We start from the raw sequence: 15,964 nt of genomic DNA, 5'->3' as shown, positions 1-15,964 counted from the left end.
GTGTGTGGAGAGAGAGGGGAATTAGACAGAGGAAGAAGCATCTCTGGCCACTTGGAGAAGGGGCCAGATTGATATTTATTAGTGGGTTCAATTTAGTCCTAGCATCTCTCTCTCTCACTTGCTGAGAATCTTTCTTCCGCTTCCATCCTTGACTTTCCCTTGATGTTAGCCCACCTCTATCATTGTGGGGAAGAATGGTGGTGGTGGCTCAGAGAAGCAGCTGGGGATGAAACGCCTCAGCATACAGCTCAGAAGTGACTTCATACTGAAAAGCTAGGGAGTAAGGTGAACCAAAGGCATAGAGCTCATTCATTGCACATTGAGGGAACTGGAAAGGGAGTTGGAGACTTCATTTACATTTCTCATTTACTAGCTCAGTGCTGCAGACCCTGTGTGAATGTTTATTTCTTTAAAAACTTTCTTTCCAATAAAATTTATAAAGAGTATAATTTCTTATGTTATTTTAAAAACCATTAATTTGTTACCAAGTTTGACCTGACAATATCTCTTTAAAGCTGCTTTGGAAAACTTTTCTTTGATATTGCTGGCTTGTGTTCAGTTAAAAACTCCCATTTAGGTGGCCCCCATAACACTTTCTGTGCATATAATTCTCAAGTCTTTTATAATGTTAATTTGTTAATTTTTAAAATAATATAGTGAGCTGGACTCTCCTCTTGTACCCTTCTTACCATGGTATAACTCCATTGACTTCAGTGAAGTTACTCCTAATTTATACTGGTGTGGGAAGAAAATCAGGCTGATATTTTTCAAATTGAATTTACTGCTGGTGAAAGATGCTTAGACTCTGAAGGCCTTTGTTCCTCTGCAGAACAGGTTGAGAACAGATAGTGGCAATGCAGTTTTCTCTTGACCATTCCACCATTGTATTATAATCCTGTTCTGGAGGTTCATGTCTAGAGGGAAGAAGGTTATTCAGCTTCTGGGCGCACTAAATTTTTTACCTCTGTCAAGTCAAGACTGCAAAGAAGAGTGCCAATTAGTGCCAATTGTGAGTTTATTATCAGTCCACACAGCAATGGAGGGACCACCAACTCATTTCCCACAGACCACTGAACAGTTGTCAGAGATATTACCTTCATTTACTGTCAGACTGGGCCAGATATGAACCAGCAACACAGAAGTGAAAGATTTCATATACCAATACATTACCAGTCTCCTAAATCATCTAGCCCAACTACGATGGATGAACCACTGGAAAAGCATAATTTGGAAGTAGTTTGTGAATAGGTCCATCAGAAATATGCTTCACAGTTTTATATATTCTACACCCAATTAATAAATTAAATATTAGCGTCTTCATATAGATGCAGATTAGTCTGCATATGGAATTGAAAGAGACATGTAGAAATGAAAACGATGTAGGGAATGCACAGTCCTGTCTACCAATAACATTAGGAAGGGGCTATTGACCATTAGTACTACTTCAGGACATATCAGTGTGCACTGAAGAGTCCCTTGCAAATACTTCTCTGCTTTTTCATGATATTCTTTTCATTGTCAGCACCAGTTGTCAACGTATCACATGCAGCTCCCACTCAGTGCAGACTTCCTTCTGTGTTCAACATGAACATATGTTGGTTGTGAAGAAAAGATGTTCAGTTTCACAGTTTATGTGAAATGTAAGAATGTAGAAGGGAGCACTGTGTTCTCAAGATTCTCTTTTAGTGCCAGGAGTTAATGATCCATTGAGCTCTGTAGGTCTCTGTGGTCCCTCATGCTAACTATGGCTAAATTAACAAGTTTATTTCCCGCCCCCCGCAATACTGGGAGACAGTATGCAACTATTCAGATTGAACCCCAGCAGGAGGTATAATTATACTTTTTATCTATTAAAGTAGGTCTCCTGATAGCCACTATCTCCAATCAGATTGAGGTTTTTTTAATTTTTATTTAAAGTTGGAAGCTTTTTCCTAACAAGATCCAGTATTGTACTTTTAATTCAGACAGGTAGTCCTTATAACCATTAAAGCATTAATGCCTAAGTAACTTCAAGAAATATTTATCTTTCAATTAAACATCAAAGTCTAGTCTGCAATGATAATCTCAGGACATAGTAGTCATGGCTCGTCTATTGAGATCTGTTAGATGGCCACATAGTCATCAATACATAAATTCACCAAATTCTGCATATTGGTCATCCAATCTTAGTTGGTCTGGTCCCTTGGTATAACTAAAGGTATGTCTGTACAATGCCATGCCCAAGATAGTCTACCTTAGCAAGTTGAATCTAGTGTGGATAACAGTAACAGTGAAGAAGTGCAGAGTAGATTTCAGCACAGGTAGTACAAGCCCAGCAAGGACCCTTTAAATATTAAAACTACAATAGCTTTCTTCAAATACTCTGTAACTTTGCTAGTGTTCCAAGACTTGAAAATGAAAAATAAAAGTAACGATCCATAGAGCTTCCTGGCCAGTTCTTTTAAAACTCTTGGACGCAAGTTATTTAGATCTCATGATTTATAATAGCTTCTGTTTTAACATCATTCTAAGTTACTGTTGGAGTGGAAAATATTTCATCATCATCATACAATTTAAATACATCATCTGTTTTTTGCTCAAATACAGAGCAGAATTATTTATTGAAAACTTCTGCTTTATTATTGACAGTTCTACCATGTACATCTAGTAATGGATCAATACCACCATTAGCATAATTTTGTTCCTAATATACTTTAAAAATTCACTGTTTTGTCTTTAACTCTGCTGGTCACAGATTTCTACTAATGTGTGTTTGCTTCCTTATCAATTTTCTACACTTCCTAGCTTCTAATGTATATTAATTGCTATCAACTTCCCCTTTTTTCCATTTGATAGATTTTGTTTTTAAATTTTATATAGCTGCTTTCACTTCCCATCAAAGCCAAGCTGGTGTTTTAACCAGTGTAGCCTTCTTTCTTGATTATGGGATTGTGGCTTTTTGTGCATCTTATAAAATGTTCTTAAACAATTAACAACTAGTTTTCAATTCTTTCTGTTTAAATTTATTTGTCCAGGTGATTTAGCTCATAATTGTGTTAAAACTTTGTGTGAAATTGGCCTCTTTAAAGCACCCAATATATATATTACTGGTTTGAACTTTATTCTCTTTGGATGTGACAAATGTAATCAAATCATAATCACTTGCATCTAAGTAATCACTATTTTTTAGTTTCAGAGATCAGTTCTTTTTTATCTGTCAATATGAACAGGTCTAATATAGAATTCCCCTTATTGGATGCAACACTTCTTGAGTTAGCAAAAAGAAAAGGAGTACTTGTGGCACCTTACAGACTAACCAATTTATTTGAGCATAAGCTTTCGTGAGCTACAGCTCACTTCATCGGATGCATACAGTGGAAAACACAGAAGATGTTCTTATACATACAAACCATGAAAAAATGGGTGTTTACCACTACAAAAGGTTTTCTCTCCCCCTACCCCACTCTCCTGCTGGTAATAGCTTATCTAAAGTGATCACTCTCCCTACAATGTGTATGATAATCAAGTTGGGCCATTTCCAGCACAAATCCAGGTTTTCTTCCCCCCCCCCCCCCAAACCCACTCTCCTGTTGGTAATAGCTTATCTAAAGTGATCACTCTCCTTACAATGTGTATGATAATCAAGGTGGGCCATTTCCAGCACAAATCCAGGGTTTAACAAGAACGTCTGAGGAGGGGGGGGGGGGTTTGTAGGAAAAAACAAGGGGAAATAGGTTACCTTGCATAATGATTTAGCCACTCCCAGTCTCTATTCAAGCCTAAGTTAATTGTATCCAATTTGCAAATGAATTCCAGTTCAACAGTCTCTCGCTGGAGTCTGGTTTTGAAGTTTTTCTGTTGTAATATCGCAACTTTCATGTCTGTAATCGCGTGACCAGAGAGATTGACGTGTTCTCCGACTGGTTTATGAATGTTATAATTCTTGACATCTGATTTGTGTCCATTTATTCTTTTACGTAGAGACTGTAAAAATGTAGAGACTGTCCAGTTTGACTAATGTACATGGCAGAGGGGCATTGCTGGCACATGATGGCATATATCACATTGGTAGATGTGCAGGTGAACGAGCCTCTGATAGTGTGGCTGATGTTATTAGGCCCTGTGATGGTGTCCCCTGAATAGATATGTGCGCACAGTTGGCAACGGGCTTTGTTGCAAGGATAGGTTCCTGGGTTAGTGGTTCTGTTGTGTGGTATGTGGTTGCTGGTGAGTATTTGCTTCAGGTTGGGGGGCTGTCTGTAGGCAAGGACTGGCCTGTCTCCTAAGATTTGTGAGAGTGTTGGGTCATCCTTCAGGATAGGTTGTAGATCCTTAATAATGCGTTGGAGGGGTTTTAGTTTACAACAGAAAAACTTCAAAACCAGACTCCAGCGAGAGACTGTTGAATTGGAATTCATTTGCAAATTGGATACAAATTAACTTAGGCTCACGAAAGCTGATGCTCAAATAAATTGGTTAGTCTCTAAGGTGCTACAAGTACTCCTTTTCTTTTTGCGAATACAGACTAACATGGCTGTTACTCTGATTCTTGAGTTAGGAAATTGTCATATATATATATATATATATATATATATATATATATATATATATATATATATACTTCTTAGAAATTCCAAGAATGTTTTAGTACTGGCAGCATGAGAACTCCAGTGTGTGTCACTCAAATTGAATGACAGTAGTTCCTACAGGCCCCAGTTATGAATTGGGGCCCCTTTGTGATAGACACTATGCAAACACAGTAATGCAGATAGGTATAGCCATTTCCCACACCATTCTGCTACTGTACCTCAAAAGTAACTTGTGATACCCCTGTCATGGCTCCCATAAATGGAAAATGCAAGCTGTAATTGCATGGAATTTTGTGGTGTGTACACTAGCAGCTATGTTGAGACCATCAAACTCATTTAATTTGTAATCTGAACTGATTTAAATCCATGTCCCAAGTGGTTAACTGAGTATGTCACATAGACCCTGAGGACTTTTAACGAATTTGATGTACTTTTTTTACTGTACGTTTTAGAATGTACACATCTATACTGCTCAAATAAAACACATTATGAACTTTAAAAGTGTACGATTTGGTAATGTCTTGTTTTTCTTTTACTGTTTTGCTTTTTAATATGGAGACATTTATTAAAAATATTATACTTCATATGCAGAACAAAATTACTCACTACATGGAAATGAGAGAGGGAAAAAACAATGAATTTGAACTTTACATGAAGTAATGAGATTTTCATTGCTGATAAAAGTAACAGCATTATATGCTAGCAAGTTGAATCCTGCTGTGCGGCAACATTTGATTTACATTTGCAAACATGTGGGAAAGGATGCTAACTGGAGTAGTTTTCAGAGTAGCAGCCATGTTAGTCTGTATCCGCAAAAAGAAAAGGCGTACTGATGGCACCTTAGAGACTAACCAATTTATTTGAGCATAAGCTTTCATGAGCTACAGCTCACTTCATCGGATGCATCAGGAGTAGGTGACTGAACAAAGATTAAATTAAATTCATCATTTGCGTGTGAATTCCTTTGCTTTATGCCTGAGTATATTTATTTGACTATTTTGTATTTGTTTTTTAAATTTGATTTAATAATTAACAAGTAGAAATCTTTTGAGTGTCTCAGTTACTTTTTTCTGTAAAGTAATGGACATAATAGAGATTTGAAAAAAGCTTTGAGGATTTTTAAATGAGAAACTTATGTATTATGCAATGTTTTCTTTTAAATTTCATATTATATGGGCCCAGTCTTGCATCCCTTAGTTAGGCAAAAATCCCATTGAAATCAACTTAAGTTTTGCATGAGAGAGGACTGTAAATTCAGACCTTTTAGCAGAACCAGCCTTACTTATTTTTAAACAGTGTGAGAATCTTCTAAGGGTGTCAGGATTCAGAGTGTTAGTCTGTATCAGCAAAAAGAACAAGGACTACTTGTGACACCTTAGAGACTCACAAATTTATTTGGGCGTAAGCTTTCGTGGGCTAAAACGCATCATAGGATCTAATCACATCAGCCACACCATCAAGGGCTCGTTCACCTGCACATCTGCCAATGTGATATATGCCATCATGTGCCAGCAATGCCCCTCTGCCATCAACATTGGCCAAACCGGACAGTCTCTACGCAAAAGAATAAATGGACACGAACCAGACGTCAAGAATTATAAATTCAAAAACCAGTTGGAGAACACTTCAGCCTCTCTGGGCACTCAATTACAGACCTTAAAGTGGCAATTCTTCAACAAAAAAACCTTCAAAAACAGACTCCAATGAGAGACTGCAGAACTGGAATTAATTTGCAAACTGGACACCATCAAATTAGGCTTGAATAAAGACTGGGGGTGGATGGGTCATTACACAAACTAAAAACTATTTCCCCTTGATAATTTTTCCCCTACTGTTACTCACACCTTCTTGTCAACTATTTGAAATGGCCATCCTGATTATCACTACAAAAGTTTTTTGTCTCCTGCTGATAATAGCCCACCTTCATTGAGCTGTCTCGTTAGAGTTGGTATGGCAACTCCCATCTTTTCATGTTCTCTGAAATGTTCCTACTGTATTTTCCACTCCATGCATCTGATGAAGTGGGTTTTAGCCCACAAAAGCTTATGCCCAAATAAAGTTGTTAGTCTCTATGGTGCCACAAGTACTCCTGGTTCTTTTTGCTAAGGGTGTCAGTTTCTTCAGTTCTCATTCTCCATCACTTCCTCAAGATGAGCCTCTCTCTCTCACCTCATCAAACTTTTAAAAAGAGAAACATTTTTTGTTAGTGTCTCATGATCCCACTACTACAGAGGCCAAGGGATAAGGGACATTATGAGTGACTGCGCTGTTCTCATGTCTTGTACCCTTCTGCCCTTTTAATATTTTCTGTGCAAATGCAATTTCTTGTAGATATACATTTTTTCAATTTTTTTTTGCTAAAGAAGTGTTCTTCATTTATGAATAGCTTCAAGTCAGAGCACAAGCAAGATTTAGATCAGCAGTTCTCAAACTGTGGGTCAAGACCTCAAAGTGGCTGGCATTAAACTTGCTGAGGCCTGGGGCTGAAGCCCAAGTCCCACCGTCTGGGGGCTGAAGCCCAAGCGCTTCAGCCCTGGGTGGTGGGGCTCAGGTTACAGGCCATCCGCTTGAGGCTGAAGCCCTTGGGCATCTGCTTTGGCCTCCGCCCTGGACAGTTGGGCTTTGGCTCTCGCCCCCTACGCTGCGAGGTGGGACTCGGGCAGACTCAGACTTCAGTCTCAAATTTCATTCATGATATTTAGGAAGCTCTTCAAGGCTTTACTTTGGGTTTTTCTTATTCTGTTTCAGCTGTGTCTTCATTGCCAAAAAAGGTATTGTTTTTTACAGCAAGATAACTAACTTCTGTCACTTATCTCACAGTAAAATCCTAGCAGCAACAAGGCACAAGCGGCGATGTTTATCACAATGTAGCTAGACAAGGCCAATGCTATATCTCCCACCTGCATAGGAGCTCTCTTAAGCTTGGTCTACACTGTACAGTTTTGTCGACAAAGTCAGGTTTGTTTGACACAACGGTGGAGGAGTATGCACACTAATGCTCCTCTCACTGATTTAACTTTCCTGCTAAGCCGACATAAAACCACCTCAATGAGCGGCATAAAGCTTTTTGCGACAAAGTTAGAGCAACGCAGTATCAGTGTAGACACTACACTTGCTTATGTCTCCCTAAGTGGCCTCCAGGAGATGTCTCACAATGCCCATCATGACTGTTCTAGTGAGCAGTTTCTGCTCCGCTGCACTGCAGCCAGGTACACAGGCATGCGCCCCTGTCCTCTTAAATTTTTGAAATTTCACTTCCTGTTTGCTCAGCATGGACAGCTCACATTTCATCTTCCCAGCTGACCATGCTGGCTTTCTGCAGTAAATGGGCTCCAGCATGGAGTACACTGAGTTGCTGAATATGTTGGGTTTATGGGGAGAGGAGGATGTGCAGTCGCAGCTCTGATCCAGCTGTAGAAACTTTGACACCTACAAGCAGATTTCTCAACCGTGCCACGAGCAGGGGCACAAAAGCGACACGCAGCAGTGCCATACTAAGATCAAGGAGTTGAGGCAAGAGATGCCAACCATTGCTCTGGTGTGGCACCAAAAACATGCTGCTTCTACAAGGAGCTGCATGCTATCCTCAGCAGAGACCCCACCTCCATCACCAAGAGCCCCATGAGTACTTCTGGGGGACCGGAGGCAGCGGAGGATGAAGTGGTGGATGAGAAGCTTGAGTTGGAGGAGGATGTGGGACAGGCAGCAGGCTCATCCGGTGGCATGGTGAGCCAGGACCTCTTTTGGACTCCGGAGGAGTCTAGCTAGTCCCAGCAGTCCGGCTCTGGCATGTCTGAAGCAGAAAAGGGGAGTTCTGGTAACTACTCATTTTTCTTTGATAGTGTGCAATTACATGAGGTAGAGGTGCCTTTATTTTGTTACATGGTGCACATGGGAGAAGGGATGGAAATTAACAATACCAGGTGCTGTTTACATCTGCTTTGTATTCCCCTGTTCAGCTATTCAGTGGGGGCCCTGTGGAAAAGTTTGTTAATGCACACCGAGATGTCCCGGGAATCCTACATAGAGATCTCTAGGAAACTTTCCTGCATATACTTTACAATCCTTAGATGAAGGTTCCTTGGCGGAGCTGCTTTATTTCTTCCCCCAATGTAGGCAATTTTGCCGCTCCAATCAGTCATTACTTCTGGAGAAACCAAATTGCACACAGGCAGGCAGCATACAGACCAGGTCTGAAACTTCACACGTGCAGGAGACGCAGCCTTGCATCTTCGGTTACCCTCAGTAGTGTGATTTCAGCTTCGATTGCCCCTGCCTGTGGAAAACGGTGCCAGTATTCAGAATAATGTTCCAAGGCACTTGTATTGATCCCACCCAGACTTTTTGTCCCATCTTGCATCCCTCCTCCTCCCCCTCCTCTGGGCCAAACTCACCATGTTTAGAGCTCTAGCCGAGCTATTTGCTTGCCAAGGGAAAGTGAGAAAGAAGTGTATGTAACTTCTATGATTCAAGACTGTGAGTGCACACACAATACTGACTCTGTGCATTGTTTCTTTTGCTTCTGTAGATATACACCTTGAGGGCCAGCTCCTACACACTAGTGGAACCCCTCAGTCTGATAAGGAGGCAAATGAGGAGGAGTAAGGAGGGCATGTTTCAGGAATTGCTGCAATCATCAGATCAGTCCAGTAGCAAGCACAGGGCATGATGAGAGAGACAATAAATGAGAACGTACACATGGATAGCCAGGAGAGGAGACTGGGTCAGGAGAGGATAATAAAGCTCATGGAGGACCAATCAGAGATGCCAAGGTCCATGATTGTGCTGCAGGTAGAACACATTCATGCTTGACTCCCCTGCAGTCCATACAGAACTGCCATCCTTGCCCTCCCCAAACTCCCTCCACACTTTCCTTCCATGTTCCCGGCCCATTGTAGTACCTCTTGCACTCCACCCCAGGGGCATTTTCCATAATGACAGCTGGACTTGCATGCAGTGGTGAGATCCGCACTTCAGAGAGAGCTGCTCACTGTCATGTCCCTTGTAAGAAATGTTAATCTGTGTATTGCTGTTTAATAAAAATTGAGTTTTACAAAGACAGTGATTCTTTATTTGTGACCTACAAATTACCACTGTTTGATTACCACTGTTCGAATTTCTGTTGCAATCACCATATTTGCAGACTACAATTAATGCTCAGGCAGGAATCATTACAGGGGTCATTCAAGGTGGCGAGTAAACAATGCCAAGCTCAGTTCTTTACAAAAAGACACATTACTGAGGCTCATTGTCAAAATGCTGCTTCAAAGCCTCCCTAATTCAAATAGCTCCCCACTGAGCCCCTTTAATAGCCTTGGTGTCTGGCTGCTCAAAATCAGCCACTAGGTTGATCCACCTCAGTGCTCTACCCCTGGGGAAACTTTCCCTCCTTGGCTTCGCAAATGGTATGCAGAGCACAGCAGGCTGCTCTGACTATGGGACTATTTTCCTCACTGAGGTCTAATCTGCCAAAAAGGCAGTGCCAGCAACCCTTTAATCTGCCAAACACTCATTCTGTGGTCATTCTGTACCTGCTGAGCCTGTTGTTGAAGTGCCCCTTGCTGCTGTCAAGGTTTCCGGTGTATGGCTTCATCAGCCATGGGAGTAAAGGATAGGCTGGGTCTCCCAGGATCACTGTGGGCATTTCCACGTCCCCCTAAACTTCTGGTCTGGAAAGAAAGTCCCTGCATGCAGATTTCTATACAGTCCAGAGTTCGTGAAGATGCATGTGTCATGCACCTTCCCTGACCAGCCTGTGTTGATGTCAGTGAAATGACCCCAGTGATCCACCAGCACCTGCAATACCATAGAGAAGTAGCCCTTTCCATTGACGTACTCCGTCACAAGGTGATCTGGGGCTAAAATTGGGTTACATGTGCCGATCTATCGTCCCATTGTAGTTAGGGAATCCCATTGCTACAAAGTCATCTACTATTTCCCATGCATTTCCCAGAGTCACAGTTCTTAGTAGCAGGAGGAGATTAATGGTCCTGCACACTCGCATCACTGCAACCCTGCTGGTGGACTTCTTTCCAGACCAGAAGATTAGGGGGATGTGGAATAGGGGATGTGGAAAAAAGCACCGACTGGCGGGATTGGATTGTGACGTAAGTATGGGATGACAAGCAGTGGCTGCACAACTTTCGTATGCGCAAAGCCACCTTCCTTGAAGTGTGTGTGGAGTTCGCCCCCACCCTGTGGCTCAAGGACACCAAAATGAGAGCTGCCCTACTGGTGGAAAAGCAAGTAGTGATCACTGTGTGAAAGCTGGCAACTCCAGACTGCTGCCAGTTTGTGTTTTTTTCCTGAGCCCAATAATGATGGTCCACTGTGTGCAGCTGCTCTCTGAATGCCAACATCAGTCTTGAATTGTTTCTTTCCTTCTGGCTCCCCTCACCAGGTACAGCAACTGCAGACTTGCTGGAGTGACTGCATTTAGGGTTTGTCTGCACTGTAGAGTTAATCCAAGTTTCATTCCCACACAAAACCCCTTGAGTGTGGTGGTGCTTTTAATTTGAGCTGGCTACAACTCATGTTAGCACCACTTGTTAACTGCTAATCTAATCACTGTGCAGCTCAGGTATAGTTTTGCAGTGTGGCCACTCTTAGGGCTTTTCTACACTGGCAATTTACAGTGCTGCAACTTTCTTGATCAGGACTGTGAAATACACCCCCCTGAGCGCAGCAAGTTTCAGCGCTGTAAAGCGCCAGTGTAGACAGTGCACCAGCGCTGGGATCTACGCCCCTCGTTGAGGTGTTTTTTTAGAGCCCTGGGAGAGCTCTCTCCCAGCGCTGCGCTGCGACCACACAAGCCATGTTAAAGCGCTGCCAGGCAGCGCTTTAGCATTGTCAGTGTAGACTAGCCCTTACTCAAGCTATGTTAGATTGAGAGGAGTTAACTTGAGTGTAGAATACTCAAGTTAACTGCAGTGAAGACAGAGCCCTAGGGCTTATCGTCACTGCAATAGTTAGGAGGAAGTGAAGAGGCAGTGGAGTGAGAAGAAGGAAAGGAAACAAGAAAGTGTGTGTGTGTGTTTGTCCCAGGAGTCTTGATAATTATATTCTAAGTTTCCTTCCTGCCCCTGGATTGTCATCTCTTGCTTTGCAGTCTCTGTCTTAAAATCCTCAAGGTGGGGACTAGTACCATAGTTTCATTATTTGGTTCTAAAGTGCCACTGTGATAGAGCACAGATCCTGAGAGAAGGAAGTGCTTTATATCGCTTAGAAATGACTTTACCAGCTGGTTAAGGAGATGTATTGATGCAATATACTCCAATGGTGTCTCATTATGATCTTTCAACTCCATCTCAAAGTCAGTAGTTCTCTGGTCCAGAAATCAGTTGGCTTCATTTGCTGAAGGAAAAAAAAATACATAAATGTATATTAATCATGGCTGATCTTTAGTTAAGGTGGAAACATTAAAACACAGTTCCAATTCACAAAAAGAAAAGGAGTACTTGTGGCATCTTAGAGACTAACCAATTTATTTGAACATGAGCTTTCGTGAGCTACAGCTCACTTCATCGGATGCATACCGTGGAAACTGCAGAAGACATTATATACACACAGAGACCATGAAACAATACCTCCTCCCACCCCACTGTCCTGCTGGTAATAGCTTATCTAAAGTGATCATCAAGTTGGGCCATTTCCAGCACAAATCCAGGTTTTCTCACCCTCTGCCCCCCCCCTCCCCCCCCAAACTCACTCTCCTGCTGGTAATAGCCCATCCAAAGTGACCACTCTCTTCACAATGTGTAGGGAGAGTGGTCACTTTGGATAAGCTATTACCAGCAGGAGAGTGAGTTTGTGTGTGTGGTTTTTGGAGGGGGGTGAGGGAGTGAGAGAACCTGGATTTGTGCAGGAAATGGCCCACCTTGATTATCATACACATTGTGAAGAGAGTGGCCACTTTGGATGGGCTATTACCAGCAGGAGAGTGAGTTTGTGTGTGGGGGGGGGGGGCGGAGGGTGAGAAAACCTGGATTTGTGCTGGAAATGGCCCAACCTGATGATCACTTTAGATAAGCTATTACCAGCAGGAGAGTGGGGTGGGAGGAGGTAGTGTTTCATGGTCTCTGTGTGTATATAATGTCTTCTGCAGTTTCCACGGTATGCATCCAATGAAGTGAGCTGTAGCTCACGAAAGCTCATGCTCAAATAAATTGGTTAGTCTCTAAGGTGCCACAAGTACTCCTTTTCTTTTTGCGAATACAGACTAACACAGCTGTTACTCTGAAACCAGTTCCAATTCAGAACTTCCAGACTTTCTAACATCTTAAATCTTCTTTAGCTGTAGTTGATTGCAGCGTTCGCTCTAATTTTTCCCACACATGTACGGAATAAATTTTATGTGCACCAATATGGAGGTGCTGTGTCATAGGGAGGGGGCTCAGGGCTGAGACAGAGAGTTGGGGTGCAGGAGGGGGTGAGGCTCTGGCTGGCAGTGTGGGCTCTGGGATGGGGCCAGTGATGAGGGGTTTGGCGTGCAGGAGGGGGCTGGGGCTGGGGGTTAGGGTGCAGAGGGGCTGAGGTCTCCAGCTGGGGGTGCAGGCTGGGGTGAGGGTTTTAGGGTGCAGGCTGCCCTGGGGCTATGGTTGAGAGAGAGAACTCCCCCCCCCCAGCTCTCCCCACAGCAGCATCTGGTCTGGCAGGAGAGGTGCCTCTCCCTACTGCTGCGGCTGCTCTGGGGCTGGGGCCACAGGATAAGCGCCTCTCCCCTGGCCCTAGCAGGTCTGGGGCTGGGCTGGGTTGGGGCACCTCTTCCCCATCCTCTGCAGATCCGCCGGGGCTTGGCTGGGGCCAGGGGAGGATCTCCTCTCCCCCCGTCCGCAGCAGGTCAAGGGGGGCTGGGCTGCGGCCAGGGCACCTCTCCCCTTATCCGCGGCAGGGCAGGGGGCTGGGGCACCTCTCCCTTCATCCAGGGCAGGGGGCTGGGCTGGGGCCAAGGGAGGTGTGTCTCTCCTCGGCAGGTCTGTCTGCAGTCCGGGCTGCATCGGGCTCCGCATCCCTCACAGGTGGCCCGGAGGAACGGCAGCAGAGGTGGGCTCCTTTCCAACTCCTGGCAGGCAGTCGGCAGCTTCTGCCTGCCGGTGATGGAGGAAGGGGGCGGAGAGAGGAGCCCTCACCCGGCCAACTGAGAGTAGCGGTGGGGTGGGAGCATAGAGAAGCGGTGGGCCCATAGGAGCACGAGGGCGGGTCCGGAGAGGAGCCAAGGGCCGCAGCGTAAGTGAAGTGGAGCGCTGGGCGGGCCGTGAGGCCCCTGCTGAGCATGGGCCCGGTGCCATTATAAACCCGGTACTGGCCGGGCCGGGCTGGGGGAGGAGGCCGCAGCAGGTCCAGGGCTGGGGGAGAAGCATCTCTCCCCGTTGCAGCCCTGAGCGCCTGTGCGGCGCTTAATGGGCTGCTGCGTGGCCACGCAGTTTAGAGGGAATTTAGTGGAGGGAATAATCTGAAATTTAATCCTTTTGATATCAATACCATTGGTCATCCTCAGTGCCCTCAGAACACACTTATAGAGAAAGAGAGAACATCGGACAAAAACAGTTCTCATAAAATTTTGCTCGTTTTTTAAAGGGGCACTGTTAAGCAACACAGGCTCAAACTCTAGGTTTGGTTTAAAAAATAAATGGGGATGGAGAGGAATTGTTTTACAAAAAATTATGATTAACAGAAAACAATCAGAGTGGGGTTGCTTAGGTTTTTTCCAGCCTAGCAGGAAACGTTCCCCTGCAGTGCTTGGGTTTCAAACACAACAACATTGTGCTCAGGAATGAGAACCAAAAAGTGCAATTGACTACATAATAATGTGAAATTGACCAATTTGATTTCATTTTCCCTAGCTGAGTGAAATTCAGAAAGTAGGTAAACAGAACAAATGGAGATAAGTACATTGGATTTTATACATTTTTGGAGTTTCATTTTTGTCATGTTGATAGTAGAGTTACAGATTTTTTTAATTTTTTAATTTTAACAGTCTCTATCTAGTAGACTTCTGACAGCTATGCAGTTAAACTTTGTACTAAGCTTTAAATCATGTTGTATACTGCATGATAAAGACATGATTTTGGGTTTGATATCCTTAGTTTTTAATTCAGAATTGCTGTAGCTTTTCAGTAATATTATTTTGGTCAAAAACATATTAGTTGTGACAAAGAAAACCTGTACAAATGAGTTTAATATGAAATTTCCTTTCAGAGTCTAACTATTCTTTCGGACCTCTATAGCTAAAGAACCATAGTAATCAAAAATGAGACACAACACGTTTTAGGGTTGCCAACCCTCCAGGATTGTTTTGGAGTCTCCAGAAATCAAAGATTAGTCTTTAATTAAAGATTATGTCATATGATGAAACCTTCAAGAACACATCCAAGCAAAATTGGCAAACCTAATTTTCATACTATTTTACAAAATATTATTAATATAAAATATTGTTAATTACAAAAGTATTATTCTTATTTGTCATAGCATAATTTAGATCCAAATGCCGCCTTTTGTTTGTAGGGATAGGACAGGATGCTGAAAGGGCAGGAAGAGGGTGAGACTTGAAGCCCAACTTGCTGAAGATGTAGTCTAGAGCTCCATTCTAGAGACAGTTGTTCTCTTTGGTGAACCTCCTGTCAGGTGTGAGGAAAATCTTAATTCTAATATACTTTTTCATGTACAAACATGTTTTAGACTGTATTACCCATATAACTATATAAAGAGTACATCTTCAACTAGCTGAGGTCAGAGCTGATGTTTGGCATTTGAGTGTGATAGTGAGAAATTGGAAGTGTATATTGTAAGTAGTGCTATTGCGGAACTGAAAGTGAATTTGCAGTGGAACTATGGACTTGAGTGTGATATTTGGCTAAAGATATGTGAGCTAATACTGCTGTGGATCTTAATGTTGGCGTAACTAGTTATTTTCTCTTATTTTTAGTGATTATCTTGCTGGGAAATGCACTTGAAAAATCTTAATTCTAAATTGAGGATTATTTTACTGGGTATATAGTACTAAGGAAGAAATCTTTACACTGTAGACTTGTGTGAAAGACCTCCTGTCCATTTTCAGGCCGTCTTCTTCCTCAGAGCTCAGATTCCCTGGGTTTATTAAACAGAACAGAATATTTCTAAGTAGTCCAATTTTCCATTTAGGTTCCAAATCTTTACTATTTATTTATTTATTTGACTGATGATTATGCTGTCACTGCCTTGTAAGATGGACAGATGACATAAATGCTACAAGATATTGGGAGCTTAAAAATAATTTATTTGTAGACAAACATGTTTCTTTACATCAGCTACATCGCTTTTGATTATTAACAGTACAAGAATTTTAAAAATCCAATTTACTTGTTACTATGGAAGCTATTTATTTAAATAAAAAACAATATATTCCACTTAGGCTTCTT

General features: G+C 42.6%; 1 protein-coding gene across 1 annotated transcript in view; it reads left to right on the top strand.

Moving 5' to 3' along the window:
• LEKR1 (leucine, glutamate and lysine rich 1) overlaps nucleotides 1–15,964 on the top strand; it is a 106,262-nt gene that overhangs the window by 15,012 nt on the left and 75,286 nt on the right. The gene's annotated exons all lie outside the window — the stretch shown is intronic.

Source organism: Eretmochelys imbricata, chromosome 9, assembly GCF_965152235.1.
Source record: "Eretmochelys imbricata isolate rEreImb1 chromosome 9, rEreImb1.hap1, whole genome shotgun sequence".
Lineage (NCBI taxonomy): Eukaryota > Metazoa > Chordata > Testudines > Cheloniidae > Eretmochelys > Eretmochelys imbricata.
This window is presented reverse-complemented; position numbering and strand designations above follow the sequence as displayed.